Source organism: Mixophyes fleayi, chromosome 6, assembly GCF_038048845.1.
Source record: "Mixophyes fleayi isolate aMixFle1 chromosome 6, aMixFle1.hap1, whole genome shotgun sequence".
Taxonomy (NCBI): domain Eukaryota; kingdom Metazoa; phylum Chordata; class Amphibia; order Anura; family Limnodynastidae; genus Mixophyes; species Mixophyes fleayi.
The window spans coordinates 105,080,129-105,098,466 of record NC_134407.1 but is presented as its reverse complement, the minus strand read 5'-3'; positions in this window follow the sequence as shown (position 1 = coordinate 105,098,466).

Genomic DNA, 18,338 nt, shown 5'->3' with positions numbered 1-18,338 from the left:
GCTCCATCAGAACATCCCCTAATTTGTCCAGCTTCAAACGGGCTTAAAAAACCCACCTTTTCTTAAAAGCCTTCCAGTCTCCCACTTATCTACCCTGCTTCCAGTCTCCCACTTAACTTCCCTCCTTGTTGTTCTCCTCCCCCCCCACCTATTCCCCCTTCCCTGTCTCAGCCTCCATTCTTCCCCTTTCCTCCTCCCACCCTTGTGTCTCTATCTGTCCAACCCTCCCCTTAGATTGTACGCTTCTTCGAGCAGGGCCACCTCTCCAGCTGTTCTCCACCACTTATAACTCTGCTCTCCAGCTACTTAGCCTCCTCCTTGAGGTCCTTCTGCCCTTCGACCCCTCTTTCTACTATCTTTACCCCTCTGGGGTTCTCACCTGTCATCTGTGCCCAACCTTTTGTGCTCAGTCTACCAACGTATGCAGACTGTCCCTTTCCCCCACCCCCTCTAGCTGTACTTTGAGCTTCCTGAGATACTGTGCTTCTTGTTAACTGTACCATGCTGTCTCACCCTGTTCTGTGATACTGTCTGTCCCTGTACGGCGCTATGGATACCTTGTGGCACCCTATAAATAAAAAATAATAATAATAATAAACCTAAAACAATGTAAGATTTTGTAATAAAAAAAGTGTAATATTCAGTTGTATTTAGTTTTGCAAAACATTTTTCAAAAAAAGTCATTCAAGTTTTCCTTTAAAGTTTAAAATCCTTGTAATATATCTGTTAATCGGCAAACTGAAAAGCTAAATATATCACAAGCCAAAACCTTCTCTCTTCTAAATCTAAGGGACACTTCTCTCTGCTCATCCTTCTTGACTTGTTAGCTGCCTTTAATACCGCTTGACTACCCTCTCCTTTTGCAAACTCTCCATTCTATAGGCCTCCGTAACACTGTCCTCCCCTGGTTTTCCTCCTACCTAACCAAACTCCTTTTCGGTTTTCACACCTAAATCCACCTTCCCCCTCTTCCCTGATCTGTCGAAGTTCTGCAAAGATTCATTCTTGGTCCCCTGCTCTTCTATCTCTACACCTACTCCCTTGGTGACATAATAGGCTCCTTTGGTCTCCAGTAACTCTTGTATGCTGATGACACCCAAATCTATTTTCCCTCTCCTGACTTCTCCTTTTCCTTCATCTCTCATGTCTCCTGCTGTCTCTTGGCCATCTTATTTTGAATGTCCCAGCATTTTTTTAAACTTAATATATCTAAGGTTAAAGGTTAAGAGGTCATTGACTTTTCTCTCGTCAAACTACATATTGAGCCCCTCTCCAAATCCTCCACATTATATGTAAGTTTTGGCCCCAGGGAAGCTGCCAGAACTCTTATTATCTCTTTCTCTCTCTCTCTTGTTGAAGCTTAATAATTGAACAAAGGGTGGCAATAAATAATTTCTGGACACTAAAATCAGTTGCGATGCGATTAATATGCAATCATTATCATAGTAACATGAAAATAAGTTTAATGTATTTCTATCATTTAATAGAAAATATAATGTGGGGAAAAAGCTAATTAATGTATCCACATATTAATTGCATTAGCATTAGAACGTTTCCGGTATTATTTATGTAGTGTTGGCGCATTGAGGACGCTAGTTATAACTAATATTACTTTTCAAACACCAAATAGCAACTCCAGAGATGTCATTAAAGATCCAGTTTATACAGGTCTAGAGGCGGGAGCCTGAGGAATGAACACCTGGCCACACACTTTGGAAAGATGACCCCCACCTCAAGGATCAATGACCAGAGGAATCAGCCAATGGCGCATTGAGTTCTTGGGAGGTCATGATCCACCAACCTATGAATGTAGACCTTAATACCGTAACTGAGTAACTTTGAGAAGTCACTGCTTTTTATGATTGTACAGTGTATAAATTGTTTATCTCTGGCTTTGGAAACCAGAGTGTTCTGCTAGAAGCTTGATGTTGGTGCCAAGCGTATGCATGCTATACATGTAATCTATTTTGCGAAAAAATATCTTGTGCTTTTCAGCCACAGCGATCGCATTGGAGAATCTTTATTTCCTACGATACATACGGCTGAAACAGTTTGGGGGCTCGTGACACACCCACCACACTACTCTAGGACTCACAGACCTACAGATTTCGATTTGTCAAAGACAGATCACATAAGATAAGAACACATAGTAAGAACACATATCATTCAGTACCTGTATTTTACATCTTGTGCTGATAAACCAAATTCCTGCTTTGAGAGTCTATCAGAGGTGCTGGAGTGGATCTGGAGGGACCAAGGTAAAATTGTTTTGCATAGTCCTAATTACGATTGCTTTGCACTGCGTTTATTTGTTTCAATAGTTCATATTACGTTTCTACACTGTCACAGATTTAAATATAGATACATATATGAGACCCTGTTGTGTTATAATATATTAAAGTAAATTGTTATATGAAAGTTGCCAACAATAGGAAATTTTACTAATAAAGTATGTATGTGATCGCGTGTGTATGTGGGATATGAAGCAAAATGAATAGTTTGTATTAGTACGCATCGCAGATTGTTAATAGTACCATCTATCCAAGCGGCTAAACCATTAGAATATAGGGTACTGTATAATATATTATATATATATTGTGAGAAAGTACACCATTCACAGGAATCGGACACAGGTATGCTGATCCATTTAGCTGTTTATTAGCAGTTGTCAGGATGGTAAAACAGCTCCAATGCTGGTATAGCAATCATATCCAGTAACAGCACACGAAAATCCCCACCACCTACATCTGGCTAGCCATTACTTCCCTGTCTACTCACCGGCCACTTACTGGCATCGGTGGTCCCACCCACACATACAGACAGTGTCTATCCTCCACCCCAAGCACTACAACAAATCACAGCAAACCAATCACACCCATGTGGAACACGTGTGTGTGTGTGTGTGCTAAGAGAGGAACCTATGGAAAACTTAACCCTGTTTGCAGCCTGCTGCTGCAGACTAACTGTGTCCCTACCTGTTCCCTTACAGGGAACTGTGGAAAATATCCCTTTTTGTCACTATATATATATATATATATATATATATATATATATGAAAAAATAGAAGACAGGGGGCGCCACACATAGTGCAATTATAAGTGATACACAGTGGTATTCATCCAGAGATATATAATTCCCGTACCAGATATTCAGAGTAATCAAGCCAGTAATTTATGTGATGAAATCCCTCTGATGGCACCACGAGTAAAACCTGGTAATCAAGATAATCCTGGATAGCAGATATCCCCTCCTGACATAGGGCAAGATGAACAGCTGCAAACTCAAATACAAGCCACAATAGTGTGATACCGTAAATGAACCAGACCTAAATGCTTAAAAAGCCATGAATTTAATAGCACAATATTTCACACTGCAGGCTCTATAAAAATAAATGCCCGTACATGAAACATGAATTAAAACAGCTTATCTGTCCTACGGACACTTGCAGATGAGGAAGGTACCAGCCGGCGACAATCCAGACATCCAAAAGATGATCATAGGACTCAGATATCAACACCCCCAACGCGTTTTGTCTTCAAGAAGACTTTTTCAAGGAGTCATAGGGAAACAGATAGCAGCCCGTTCTTAAGTACTTGAAACATCTTAGTATGGAGCCAATACGATTGTGATTTCCGGAATGGGCGGGATTATCGCTATCCCGATACGTCACTTCCGGTTGGACACTTCCGGTAAAGCGATCGTCAACAAGTGACTTAATCTAATTAACAGCGGTAATCAGGGTTAATACTATACTACATAAACCAATGTGCATAGAAGGAATACATGATCCAAGGCCGAATATAGAGATGAATAGCATACATAAAATGAATGGCATAAGCCAGTCAATGTACAAGCAATACATATATCAGATACAATACATATAAATATACATGAATACAGAGGAATACAGGTGGGTCCTCATGACTGGGGTCCCCACTACATCAAATACATAAAATTCATAGAAATGGCTATCTAATACATCAAGTGTCTGACTGCTAGATAAATTATTACAATAATATATAATACCCTGATTGGATATAACATAACAGGGATCACCTACGAAGAGAAAGGAAAATGTAAATTCATATGCATAAGACATCACATTAAGAAAGAGGTCATTTCAAAGGCTTCATTAAGACCTTTGGGTGCCAAAGTATCCAATCTATACACCCAATACATCTCTCTGCAGGTAAGTTTTTTTAGCCAAATCACCACCTCGTGCACCCAACACCACATACTCAATCCCTTTAAACTTAAGACCACTAGGGTCGGAATGTTGACATACTATGATATGTCTAGAGACTGTATGCAGGTCTGACTTGCTTTTAATAGCCCTCACATGCTCCTGAATACGTAGCTTTAAAGCTCTCCTTGTCCTACCTATATAAAACTTTCCACAAGGGCATTCTAATAAGTAAATGACTGACGTCGTAAGGCAGTCAATACGATCACAAATCTTATATTCTCTCAAATGTGATGAATCATAGAATACATGGTTTAAAGGGGAAATAAATTTACATACATTACAGGTATTGCATTTAAAAGAACCTTTGCCTAGTTGATCCAAGAATGTCACCTTATTATCCGTCACACTCTTCAGTAGGCTAGGTGCTAGCAGAGATTTTAGATTTTTAGTTTTCTTAAAAACGATATCTGGTTTGGGCGGGACCACAGGGCCCAAAACTGGGTCCATACGGATTCATTTCCAATGTTTATTAAGGATAGATTTTACTTTCCTATCATCTTTACTAAATTCAGTAATAAATGGAACTACCTCCTTCCGCTCCTCCTTATTTTTTTTCTTATACACCAGCATATCTTTTCTATCCACATTATTTGTTTTTACCAATGCATCTGAAATGATTGAATCAGGATAGCCTCTTTCCTTAAATCTTTCTTCAAAGATACGAGATTGTTCCCTGTATGTATTTTCATCTGAACAGTTTCGTTTTAAACGGTTAAATTGTGACCTAGGGATATTATCTTTCCACTTCATAAGGTGACAGCTATCATAATGCAGATAGCTGTTTATATCTACTTCTTTAATAAATGTTTTGGTTTGTATCTGAGTGTCTTTACCTTCAAGAACCAGATCTAGGTATTCTATAGTGGTGTTATTAATCTTATAGGTGAATTTCAGATTAAAATCATTTATATTCAGGTAGCATAAAAACTCTTCCAATGGTTGAAGGGGACCATCCCAAATCAGAATAATATTGTCTATATATGGACGATAGAAGACAATATGTGTAGAAAAATTATTCTTTTCCCCATAGATGAACTCAGATTCCCATCTTCCCATAAGGAGATTAGCGAAGCTGGGGGCAAAAATAGTCCCCATCGCCGTCCCGCATATTTGCAAGTAAAAGCGCTCCATAAATTTAAAATAATTCCGAGACAATATGAATCGAATCAATTTACAAATAAATATTTTGAGCCCATTGTCTAAATTCTTATCTAATTGAAGATAGTAATTAACCGCTTCTATTCCCTTGTCATGACAAATAGATGTATACAACGCCTGTACGTCTATTGTGACCCATTTAAAAGTGGCTTTCCATTGTATATCATCCAAAAGTTGTAATAGAGAAGTGGAATCCTTCAAAAAGGCCAGTAAGCTGATGACATACTTCTTAATAAAGGAATCAACATATTGAGACGAATGTGATGTAAGGGAGCTGATCCCTGCTACAATGGGTCTCCCAGGTGGCCTTTCTAGCGATTTATGCACTTTTGGCAGATAGTAAAAAATCGGAATAACTGGTGAATCCTGGAGGAGAAATAGATACTCATCACGAGTTAAAATATTCTCTCTCAAAGCCTCATATAGGATAATCTTTAGCTCCTCTACAAACTCAGCAGTGGGATCTTGCTCTAATTTTCTATAGGATAATTCATCATCCAGTAGTCTCGTAGCCTCTAAAATGTAATCAGTCCTATTTAGGACAACAATCCCCCCCCCCTCCTTTATCAGCTTGTTTGATAATAATCCTCTCATTATTCATTAGATTATCTAGCACTTTTTTCTGAGATGTTTCTTTTATATCTTTTTGTAACATTAGCTTGGCAAAGATCATTTTTAACTAACTGGTGAAACATCTCTATATTACTACCCCTGGATTCAAGGGGATAAAATTGTGATGGTAATTTTAAACCTGATGCAGATTTTTTTAGAGCTGAAGATACAATAATTTTCTCATTCCTTTTTAGAAAATGCCTTTTTAAAGTGAGTCTTCTAGTGAATCTATTTAAATCCAAGAACAGATGAAAATCATTAGATACATTAGTGGGTGCAAAGGATAACCCCTTACTAAGTAATTGAAGCTCTTCTGAAGTAAGAGTATAATCAGAAAGATTGAAGATACCCAAAGATTTGGGATCAAGGGGTTTAGGATCAGGAGATTTCTTTAAAAGTGTCTTCTCTTTCTGTCCCTTGAATCCCCCTCGTTTGCCTCTTCTTCTATATGTCTCCTTTTCATAGGAGATGCTAGTTTTATATTCTCTCTTAGATGAAATTTTTTGTAAATGGTGTCTTCTTTGGGGGTTTGGGCGAGGGATAAAAAAAATCTTCCTCAGTGCTCCAAAACCTTCCTCTCTGTATGGGAGAGAATCTATTTCTCAGGTTCAGATGTTGTGGTGGTCTCCTAAAAGAACCTCGACGTTTGTAAGATACATTAGTCCACTCATTTCTATCTCTAGTTCTATGGCCAAATCTATTAGCATCAATCTGTATTTTATCCAATGCTTTAGAAGATACTTCATCATTCTGCTGTCTAGACCAACGATGAACCTGATTATTCATATAATCCCTTTTATCTCTTTGATATTTCCTCTCCTTTCTGTCCACAACCTCAGACTCAAGTCTATCTAATTTCTTATGTAACACTTTCTCATTAATCTTATAATCCTCCTTAGGTCTATAGCCTTCAGCCTTGGATTCTTTATCCTTAATTTCTAATTGGATTGATACTAAATTTTTTTGTTTCTCAATCACGATCAGTCTCATTAGATTAATAGAGCACTCATCTAACGTTCTATCCCACTCCTTCATAAACAATGGATTATCTATACCAAAAGAATGAGTTTTTTTGATTCTTAAACCTCTGGGGACCCTTTTAGTTTTAATGTATTCTTCTAATCCAGCTATGTTCCACCAGATTCTAATTTCCTTGGCCAATAATTTCTCTAGATTCCAAAAGAAATCATCTAGTGATTCTTTTTCATTACATAAAATATCAGTGTCATTAAAAATCTTTTGACAATATTCAAGTCTTCTACTTTCAATATTCTCAGATCTAAACATATTGAAACATAGAAGTATAGCAGCTCAGCTTAGAAGTGCAGACAAAGACAATGTGATACCCAAAAGTTCCAAGCTATAGAGCTCTTGTAAAGTGCAGATATAAAAAGTGAGTAATTGATACTTAAATTCAGTAGGCAGCTCCCCAGTCGTTATTTCATCACATAAATTACTGGCTTGATTACTCTGAATATGTGGTACGGGAATTATAAATCTCTGGATGAATACCACTGTGTATCACTTATAATTGCACTATGTGTGGCGCCCCCTGTCTTCTATTATTTCATTAGGTTTCACACCTGCAGACAGGTGCATAGCGACTGGGGAGCTGCCTACTGAATTTAAGTATCAATTACTCACTTTTTATATCTGCACTCTACAAGCGCTCTATAGCTTGGAACTTTTGGGTATCATATTGTTATGTGCGTATTGTCGCTAACCAATAACTATTGTTGAACCTCGAGTTGTGTTTCCAACGCACAAAGATTTATTCGCAAATAGTAGAATAATATGCTCAAGCGAAGTAATAATAAATACAGCCGTTACTTATCGCAGGCGCTCTGGATCCAGTGCAGTCCTTCAATCCTGAAGTCTGGGGACAAGATGTCTGAACACTGGATGTGAAGCTGCTGCTTATATACACAATGAAATACAGTAATACAATGAAGATGGTATAGCTTGCATCTATTGGTCTAGGTCTCAGAAGGTCCAAGGGGTTGTCAATCATTGGCTAGTTCATCCTAAGGAATCCAAAGGAGTGGGTCACCTCTCCAGGGGGTATGCTCGGCTCTTCCCGCCAAGATTCCTTAGTCTTAAGTAGTTCATAATTCCCTATTATTCATAACTTGTGTATGCACTCTGCGATTCCCTCGCAGAGTGAACCAAACAGTAGGATATGTAACGAGGTTCATTATGATATCACTCATGATGGGATTCCTTCAACCTGTTCCGTGTATTTCACTAATATGCATGTAACTCTAATATAACATATAAATACTACTATATTTCGACATAACTGACTATGTGTTGCAACTACCATCAATGTGTACTATTTTATAAGTATGCGTGTTTGTGCGAATGTATGGTAAAAGACCAGTTACTGTTGCTGCCATGTGTAGTGGATGCGTACGCCCTTTCACGCTGTAGCGTGTCCTTGTACGTCGTAGCGTCCCGTACGCATCTTTTCAGACAAAGACAACCAAGTTTGCTCGATTTTAATTGAATTGACTTTATCCAATTTGCTGACTTCGACAATAAATATATATATATATATATATATATATATATATATATTATAGCTTAAACTTAGATAAGGATAAACCTCACTGGACAAAAAAAGAGTTTCCAGACAGGAAAGTATGAGCTTCTTAGGAAGAAAGTTTCCAGGCGAGAAGGAGGGCCTCATTGGAAGAAAGAGTTTCCAGTGTGAAGAGTGAGAGTATTTCGCTTTAGATATGTCCTGCCTTGCGGAAGTGCAATTGTGGACAAGTACCTGTATTTGTTATAATTCTGTATTTTCTTAACTTACCATAGCGTTCGGAAGGACCACAGACCTTGGGAGCCGGGCTGACATAACATGGGACAACAACATTAAACTAGCATAAATATAAGATAGTACCCAAAGGGTCTGTAATATACATTATGAGTAGGAAATAGGGTCTTAGAGCACCCGTGTATTGCGAGAAGTGGACAAACATAACTGCTGAGTGCGTGCAAATATTTACTAATGTTGGTAGCTTTGATCCTGATACATTGAATATACCGTATATACTCGTGTATAAGCCGAGTTTTTCAGCATATTTTTTATGCTGAAAAAGCCCCACTCGGCTTATACACGAGTGAACTTACCTCTCCGGTCCCTCAGGTCTTAACTACAACAGTGGAAAGCATGTGCGTTCCACAGACAGGAAGTTCGGCATTTGGAACGCAAACTTGCGTTCCAAATGCCGAACTTCCTGTCTGTGGAACGCACATGCGTTCCACTGCGGAAGTGATAGTCTGAAGACCTCTCTCTCTTTCCTCGACTGTTGTATTGGCGGCTCTTATGTCTTGGGGGTGAGTTAGGAGCCAAACTCTGCTTCTTCTTTTTGGGGACACCCTGCTGATGATCGCTCCTTGTGTAGTGTCGTTTTAACGGACTTCAATACACCAGGGTAACCGGAATTTCCAGCTTGGTATGCCAACTGTTTAATCCCAGTAAGTACGGTAAGTAAAATCAATCTCTCTCTCAAAGAGATTTTGTGTACCTGTTCTCCAGTTGAGCCATGTTTCTACTTAATTTAAAGACATTTATACTAACACTCATCACATGTAAGAAACATCCATGACAAAACATATATCTGGCCATGCCAAGATTCAAAGGTCACAAGACAATTCATCAAGAATGACCCCTCTTTCTCCTCCACACCAGATTAACATTTACTGATAGTCTCTTATTAGTTTACAAACAGAGATTTAATAAAAAAATTGTGTATTAATCTAATGCATTGATGCCACCCCCCAATATTTTTATTTTCGAAATTTACCAGTAGCTGCTGCATTTCCCACCCTAGGCTTATACTCGAGTCAATACTTTTTCCCAGTTTTTTGTGGTAAAATTAGGTGCCTCGGCTTATATTCGGGTCGACTTATACTCGAGTATATACGGTAGTTAAAGATCAGATTTATATGCTAAGATCAAAAAAATGTAAATCTCTGGCAGTGTGAGGGCAAAGTTTGGTTTGAAAAATTAGCGGAGGAAAAAAGAAAGAGAATTGTTCAAAACCTGAACACGCAACAGCGCCACCCCCACCTTATGTGTATAGTAATAAAAGTACAGCTAGGAAAAACAGTGAACCCTGTAAATTATATTCTGTTTTGTAAAAAAATAAATGTATTGATTTCTGTGAAAGGGATGATTAGCCTGTTTTAATCTCTGCAGTAGCTCATATCAGAAGGTTCTCAGAGATTAGGATGGGGATATGAATCCCACAGTCATTTTCTGCTATAGACACCAATAAAACTGTCCCACACACTAATAAGCACAGGGATATCCATTGAGCAGAGACATTAGTGCCAGCGAATTACCCTGGATGTAGTAATATTCAGGGCCGGATTAAGGGAATGGAGGCCACTGGGCTAAGGGGGCCTCTAATGCCTCGTGAGGCCCCCCTGTGAGCCACCCCCCGTGTGAGGCCCCCCTGTGAGCCGTTCCACCCCCCTCCCCCAAGCACTTACCTCTCTCTGTTCTCCTGTCACTGTAGTCCTTCCTCGGCGCGCTGTAAGCTCCTTACTGAGGAGATCTCGTGATAGAGAGACTATAGTCTCACTCTAACGAGATCTCCTCAGTAAGGAGATTACTGAGCGCTGCAGAAGGACTACAGTGACAGGCTCAGCTGAGCACTTTAAAGGGTCCCCTGGATACCCGAGGCCCCTGGGCTGTAGCCCAGTTAGACCTCGGCTTTATCCGTCCCTGGTCATACTGTAGAATTACACCAGTCCGTAAAGTGTTATAACTTTGGGAGAGAAGGGCATGTTAGAAATGCTAGAAGATGCAGACAGGATAAAAAAAACTCTTCCATCCCCATGCAGATAACAGGAGGCAGAGTAATTGGCAAAGAATTGGCAATAGGCTAGAGAGAGATTAGCATCAGGTACTTTGGCTAGGTACACACTGGACCGATGATTGCACGATAAACCACAAATATAAATCTGCCATCACATTTTAAATTTACCTCCCCCTGCAGTGCAACATAGTTTTGTCTTACTTGCTTACTTTTGCTTAACTTTCCTTAATGAATCAGGTCCTGTAACATTCGTCCTTGTCTGCATCGGCAGAGTTGCTATTGGGCCATTGCATACTAAACAGTCTTTTCATCTAGCTGCAGCGGCCCCTAATTACTTACTTAGCTGAGATTTGTTATGCAAAATGGGGTTTGTAATTTGCTGTGTCTCTATTGGTGTTTTTAAATATTCCAGGAAACCACTCACAGGAAATACAACATATCCTGAACACCCCACCAGGGCCAATGTTCCACTCTTCTGTTATAGAGATAAGTTCATCACAGTTAGAAGAAATACTGTCACATATACCAGGTTCCTTTTGGACTATGGTTGGACAGGACACTGGATTGATGGCTAATGTAGCTCCCGTTATGATTAAAAAGAATGGGGGAGGATCTACAGACTAGTAGAAGATTTAAGGGGGATTAATAAAGTAGTTGAGAGCCAATTCCCCTTAGTGCCCAATCCAGCTGTTATCCTGATGTAATTCTAATTATATTTCTGCAAACCATTTAACTGTTATTGTTCCTTGCTCTATCTTCAATCTTGGCTGTCAGAACCTTTTTGCTTTCTGTTATAAAGGGGTACAGTATACATGGATCAGATTGCTCCAAAGGGTTTATAGATAACCCCAGTATGTTTTCACAAGTCTTGAACTACTGTTTTCAATCCTTTCCAGTGAGCAATGGGTTTGTTCTAATTTAATATGTAGTATTGCTGTGTTCTGATTCGTTTATGTCATCAGCATCTATTAATAAACACTTGTTGCTTCATCTCTCACAAACAGGACAAGGTTGCAAATGATAAATTCCAGCCATGCCAGACAAATGTCAAATACTTGGGGCACTGTCTCACCCAGGTGCTAAGACATTTGACAATGGACAGGATTCAGGCTATACAAGACATGAAACTACTGCAAAACCAGCAACAGATTCATACTTTTTTATGGATGTGTCGGTACTGCAGATCCTGGATACCAGGTTTTTCTATATTGGCTTTAACATTGCAGGAGTTAGTCTCATCCTCTAAATCTAAGCTTGTCTCACATACTGAGGAGTCAGGGCAAGAATTCTTCAACCTTAAAGAGAGTCTGACTAAACCACCTGCCGTGGGAATACCTGATTATGAAAAACCTTGTGAGTTATACAGTACTGAAGCTATTGGTTGTGCAGCAGGAGTCTTGATACAAAACATGGTGATGCTAGCAGACCGGTAGTATACTACAGTGCACAATTAGACACTGTGGCAAGATCTAGAAGCAACTGCTCTTCTGGTAAGTAAGAGCAAGGACGTAGTGTCTACCCACCACATGTGGTATCTGCCCTCCTAAATTCTGCTCAAATTAGGCATGTCTCTTCAGCAAGCTTTACGAAATTAGAGTTAGCACCTGCAAACAATACAATTAAGAGGTGTAATATACTAAATCCAGCTACATACCTTCCATATGTAACTTGAGATGCACAAAGGATGGAAGGAGACGAGACTCTGGCTGAATGTGAATTTGGCAGGTAGATAGATGCGTATGATTGTATGAAATATTTGAATCAGACCTTTACCGCAAGAGCTGACATATGTGAAACCCCTTTAGAAAATTAAGATTTTACGTTTTTAGCAATTCTAGTTCTATGAAAAAGGCAGCTGCTAAAGGTGAATACCTTTTTAGCTCAGTTCTAAAAGTTTACCTATTAGCCGTGGTCCTTACATTCTTACTTGCCATTTACAAGGAATTGCCAGAAGATTCCGTTTACATGGACCCTAGTCAGACAACTCCCTTTCCTGCCCATGTTTTGGCAGCCCAAATCCAGACATTGTCCGAGGTTGTCAAGGAACTGTTATTCCTTCAAGTGAAGGCGGCTAAGTCTTCAGAGGCCACTCTAGGCCCGTCTGTTGTTTCTTTGGGGGTCGACCCTTTTTCCGGAATTTTAAGGAGAGCTACAAATTGTACTTTAGCCTATGACCCTGCTCCTCTGGCTCTGAGCTAAAGAGAGTGGGAATAATGATTTCACTGCTTCAGGGAGACCTGCAGTCCTGGGCCTTCAGCTTACCTCCTGATAGTTTCACTCTATGTTCTGTGGATACCTTCTTTAATGCATTGGACATTCTATTGGAGGATCCAGATAGGGTGGTCTCTGCCGAGTTACACTTGTGGTCGCTGAAGCAAGTTCGGCACTCTGCCGAGGAATATTCTGATGAATTTCGGTTATCAGATCAAAGAAAGGATGATCTGCTTCAATATCCCTTACCCACTTCTTTGGAAGGACTTATGCAACTTGCTATGAATATTGATAGATGCATTCAAGAGAGGAATCCTGAGAAGAAAGCATCTTCTTCTTGTACACCCTCGTTCTCGTTTTCTCCTCTGTAAATTGTGGAACCTATGCAGCTAGGGTCTTATCATTTCTCTCCAGAGCAAAGAACAAAGAGACGTACTTTGGGCCTTTGTCTATACTGTGTACTGTGTAAGGGCCATCTTTTCCGTTCCTGCCCGAATAAACTGGGTTAAGAGCAGGCCTAGGATTAGGTTTGGTTTCTCTAGTTTTGCAGATCATGTATTCCAAAAATATCCTTCTGGTTCTAGCCTTGATTTCTTGGAGTACATATACTGTTCCCATCTTTGCCTTCCAGGACAGTGGTGCTCCTGGGAATTTCATGGATATTGATTTTGCCAGTTCCCTGGGAATTGCTCCCATTAAGGTTAATACAGCCATCACTGTCTGTGGTCTTGGTGGTGGTCCATTACCTGGTGGTAAGAATATCTTTTCAAACACCTCTTCTGCAGCTAACTTTAGAGTCCCTATATACTGAGTCTTTGTTTTATATCATCCGTTGTCCTTCTGTTCCACTAATATTGGGGCATCTCTGGCTCCAACACCATAATCCGGAAATCGATTGGTACAAGGGAGAAATTATTAGTTGGGCTTCATCCTGTTTCTCCTCCAGTTTATCCCTGCCTATCCGGTTGCTTCTGTCCCTGCCTGATCAGTTACCTTTACCATATCATGGCAGCCAGGATTGTTTTCTCCAAAAAGGCATCTGACACTTTACCCCCACATCGCGATTATGATTGCACAATAGATTTAGTTCTTGGCTCCAAATTACCCAAGGGGAGATTATATTCTCTCTCTGTACCCGAAACGCAGGCCATGGAAGGTTATGTAAGGGAGAATCTCCAAAAGGGTTTTATCAGGCCTTCTCCTGTAGGAGCCGAGTTCTTCTTTGTGTTAATAAAGGAACTCTACAACCCTGCATAGACTTTTGTGAGTTAACTAAAATCACCAGTAAAAACAGCTACCTACTACCGCTCATATCAGTTCTGTATGAACAGCTCCAGGGTGGCACAGTATTCACCAATAATGACCTACGCGGAGCATACAACCTTATATGCATCAGAGAGGGGAATAAAATGGAAAACCGCCTTTAACAAACAGTCAGGCCATTACGAGTATCTGGTCATGCCATTTGTGTTATGTAATGCTCCCGTGGTTTTCCAGGATCTAATCAATGATGTACTCCATGGATTCCTCGGTCATTTGTTGTGGTATACTGGGACAATATTCTGATTTATTCAGAGTCTTTACTGCAGCACCGTCTTCATGTCAAGCACGTCCTCTTAAAACTCAGAGAACACTGTGGCTCGCTAAGATAGAAAAATGCGAATTTGAAGTCCGGAAGATTTCTTTCCTGGAATATGTGATTTCTTCCACTGGGTTCTCTATGGACCCTAGTAAGGTTCTGTCACAGCAATAAGGTTTCTGGGATCCGTCTCGGGATCCCTGGGACTAGCTGTGGTAGGATTGTAGTGAAATCTGCAGGCCGGATGAATGCCTTGCTCATAGAGCTTGCTCTAATCCTGTACACTGGATGTTCGGAGGAGGAACCACACAGAAGATAACAGCTGAAATCTGTACACAAGCAGGTAGAATGAAGGTGAATCCACATGAGGAATAAATAACCAAAGTATTTATTTCAGCAGGCAGAATGAAGCTGAATTCATGCAAGGGTTAATGGTTTACAGTTCACATAACAGAAACAGGATGAAGCTGAATTCACACAAGGGTCAATGGTTTGCAGTTCATATAACAGCAACAAGATGAAGCAGCTGAATTCACACGAATGGTTAATGGTTTGGAGTTCATATAACAGCTACAAGATGAAGCAGCTGAATTCTCCCATAGGGTTATTGGTTTGCAGTTCATATGACAGCAACTAGATGAAGCAGCTGAATTCACACAAAGGTTTAATGGTTTGCAGTTCATATAACAGCAACTAGATGAAGCAGCTGAATTCACACAGAGAGTTATTGGATTGCAGTTCATATAACAGCCAGCAAGATGAAGTTGAACTCACACAGAGAGGTCCATAGTGCAGCAGCAGGATGAGGCTGAATTCCCTCAGAGGGTAAATAGTTGAGATCTGTATACAGCAGGAGGATTGAAACAGCAAAACAAACAGCAATTGTGGAGATCTGGAACCAGGAACTATGAAAGTGTTGCACTGGCAATTTGCTGAGTGTAGGAGGAGACTCTTATAGTCTGCAGAGGAAGCCAATTGGTGGATGAGATCAGGGGTTACAAGGCAGCGCCGCTTTAAATTTAAGCCCTGAAGACGCTGAACTCGCCGGAGTTGAAGAATCCGGAGGTTCATACATTTACCCCCAGCAAATGTCTCACCCAAGATGGCAGCCTCCAGTCCTGCAGACAGAAGTCACGCTTGTGTCAGGAGAGAATGCTGCATTCGACCAGGAGGGAGATGTACGGTGATATGGTACCGTCGAGTGGTGTCAACAGAACTAATACTATTTGTGACAGGTTCAAGCTATCTTGGATTGGGTAAGGCTGACCAATCTAAAGGCAATCCAAAGATTCTATGGCTTTACAAACTATTACCGGAGATTCAATAATACCTTCTCGGACCTGGTGGCACCAATATGTCCAATAACTGCCTTAACCTGCAAGGGAGCCGATACCGTTAACTAGACCTCTGATGCTATCTCTGCCTTCAAGGTCCTGAAGGCTGTATTCATTTCTGCTCCCATCTTAAAACGCCCTAATCCAGATCTACATTTCGTAGTGGAAGTAGATACTTCTAATGTTGTCTCAGAGGGAACCTCGTGACCACAAGTTGCCTCCATATGCCTATTTCTCACAGAAATTCTCTTCTGCCAGGAATAATTATAATGTGGGCAATCGTGAACTCCTGGCCATAAAATGGGCTTTTGAAGAATGAGGACATTGGCTAGAAGGGGCAGTGCATTGTTTTTCACCCACTTCAGGTTCATCATTTCCTATAGACCTGGTTCTAAGAACATCAAAGCTGATGCACTCTCCCATAGTTTTGTTTCTTGCCATTCTCCACCGACTGAACCTCTTCCTATTATTCCATCTTCTTCAATTCTTGCCTGGTTAGCCCAAAATCTCAGGGAGGCACTTCAACCATTCCAAAAACTGCACCACCAGAAACCCCTAAAGGCAGGTTGCTCGTACCTGTCCATATCAGGAAGGCCATATTGTCTGAAGCTCATGAAAATAAAATAGCTAGACATCCAGGCATTTCCAAGACTACTGAAATCTTCTCACATACCATTTGGTGGCCTTCCTTGCCTTCCGATGTCAAAGATTTTGTTCTCTGCTGTGAGGATTGTGCCAGAAACAAGTCCACCAGAAGCTACCCTCCGAGCCAGCTTATGTCTTTGCCCACACCAACCTAACCTTGGTCACATCTTTCAATGTTCTTTATAGTTGATCTACCCTGGTCATCTAGTCCCAATACCATCTGGGCGGTAGTGGATCATTATAGTAAAATGGCCCACTTATCCTGACTAAGCTACCAAATGCCCAAACCTTGGCTTCACTGTTCATTGGGCATATTTTTCGTCTTCATGGCCTGCCTGAAGATATTGTCTGTGACCGTGGCTCTCAATTCATTGCTCAATTTTGGAGATCTTTCTGCACAATCCTTGGCATCAACATCAGCCTATCATCTGCATATCAAATGAATTTCTTTAAATTCGGCGCTGTGACACCTGTCTTTGTATTAAACAACTAGGTGTTGTCCGGAGTCCCGCTGCTGGTAAAAGCCTGTGGGCTTGAAGAAACAACTATATACAATTTGAATCAGCGCTGAGGCTCCAAACTACACCTATAATGAATGAATAAATCCACGTGTAGAAAATATAATAAGGCAATTTATTATACCGAAAAATAAAAATATATAAATATAAAAACAACAATATACCATTAATTATCAGTGCGCTGATACCATTACCACTTCTTAAACTAATGCCGACAATAATATGAAATGTTAAACGGTCTTGATCTGTGAAATAAGTATATTGGATAGATCCAAAATCCTTCCCAAATAGTGTATAGAGACACTATGGTATATTGGAAACAAGACTCCAATGGAATAGGCACAATAGGTGTAACTCCAGATAGCAAGTAGATCTATATATTAGGAACAGGTCCCTTGTAATAGCGTAACAGTCTGGGCTATAGATAATAATATAGAGATGTTGATATGGGATACGCACCTGTCACCATCACTTGGTTTAGTTTCCTATAATCCACACAAAAGTGTGTACTCCGGACTTTCTTGGGCACTAACACCACACTGGCTGCCTAGGGACTATTGGATGGTATACTGGCCCCCCAGTGCCAGCATTTCGTAGACCTCACTTTTGATCATGTCAAGCACTTCGGGACTCACTCTGTACGCGGGTTGCCGAATAGACCAAGCCTCCCCGAAGTCGACATAATGGACCACTACTAGAGAGCGCCCAAGCCTGTTGGTGAACTGAGGCCGCTCTACCTCCAATACTCCCTTCATCTGTTGAGTCGGGCTCCTGTTAACTGCTGGCCTATGGGAACTGCCTGCACACATAGGACCTTTTTTTACCTATTAATGTGATCGGTACCCATCCGCTTTCCAGTTCAATCTAGTGCAACAACGTAATCTACCTGGCTCTGTCTGTCCACTACAGTATAGGGCTCTGTTAAGGTCACCTGTAACATGTGCTTTCTGGCAGGTACTAGCACCATCCAACTTCTAACTTCCTTTCTCGAGCCCCCTGGTTGTAATAATGGTGCTGCAGTTCCTGCGCCACCAAAGTATGGTCATGAGTGAGCTGCATCAACCTCTACAGTCTATCCCTCATTTGTACCACATATTCTAAGACTGGAACCTCAGGTTCCTGGAATAACCCTTCCCAGCTTACCTGGACTAGGTCAAGAGGTGCCCGTACCCTTCGAGCATATAATAACTCAAAAGGAGTGAACCC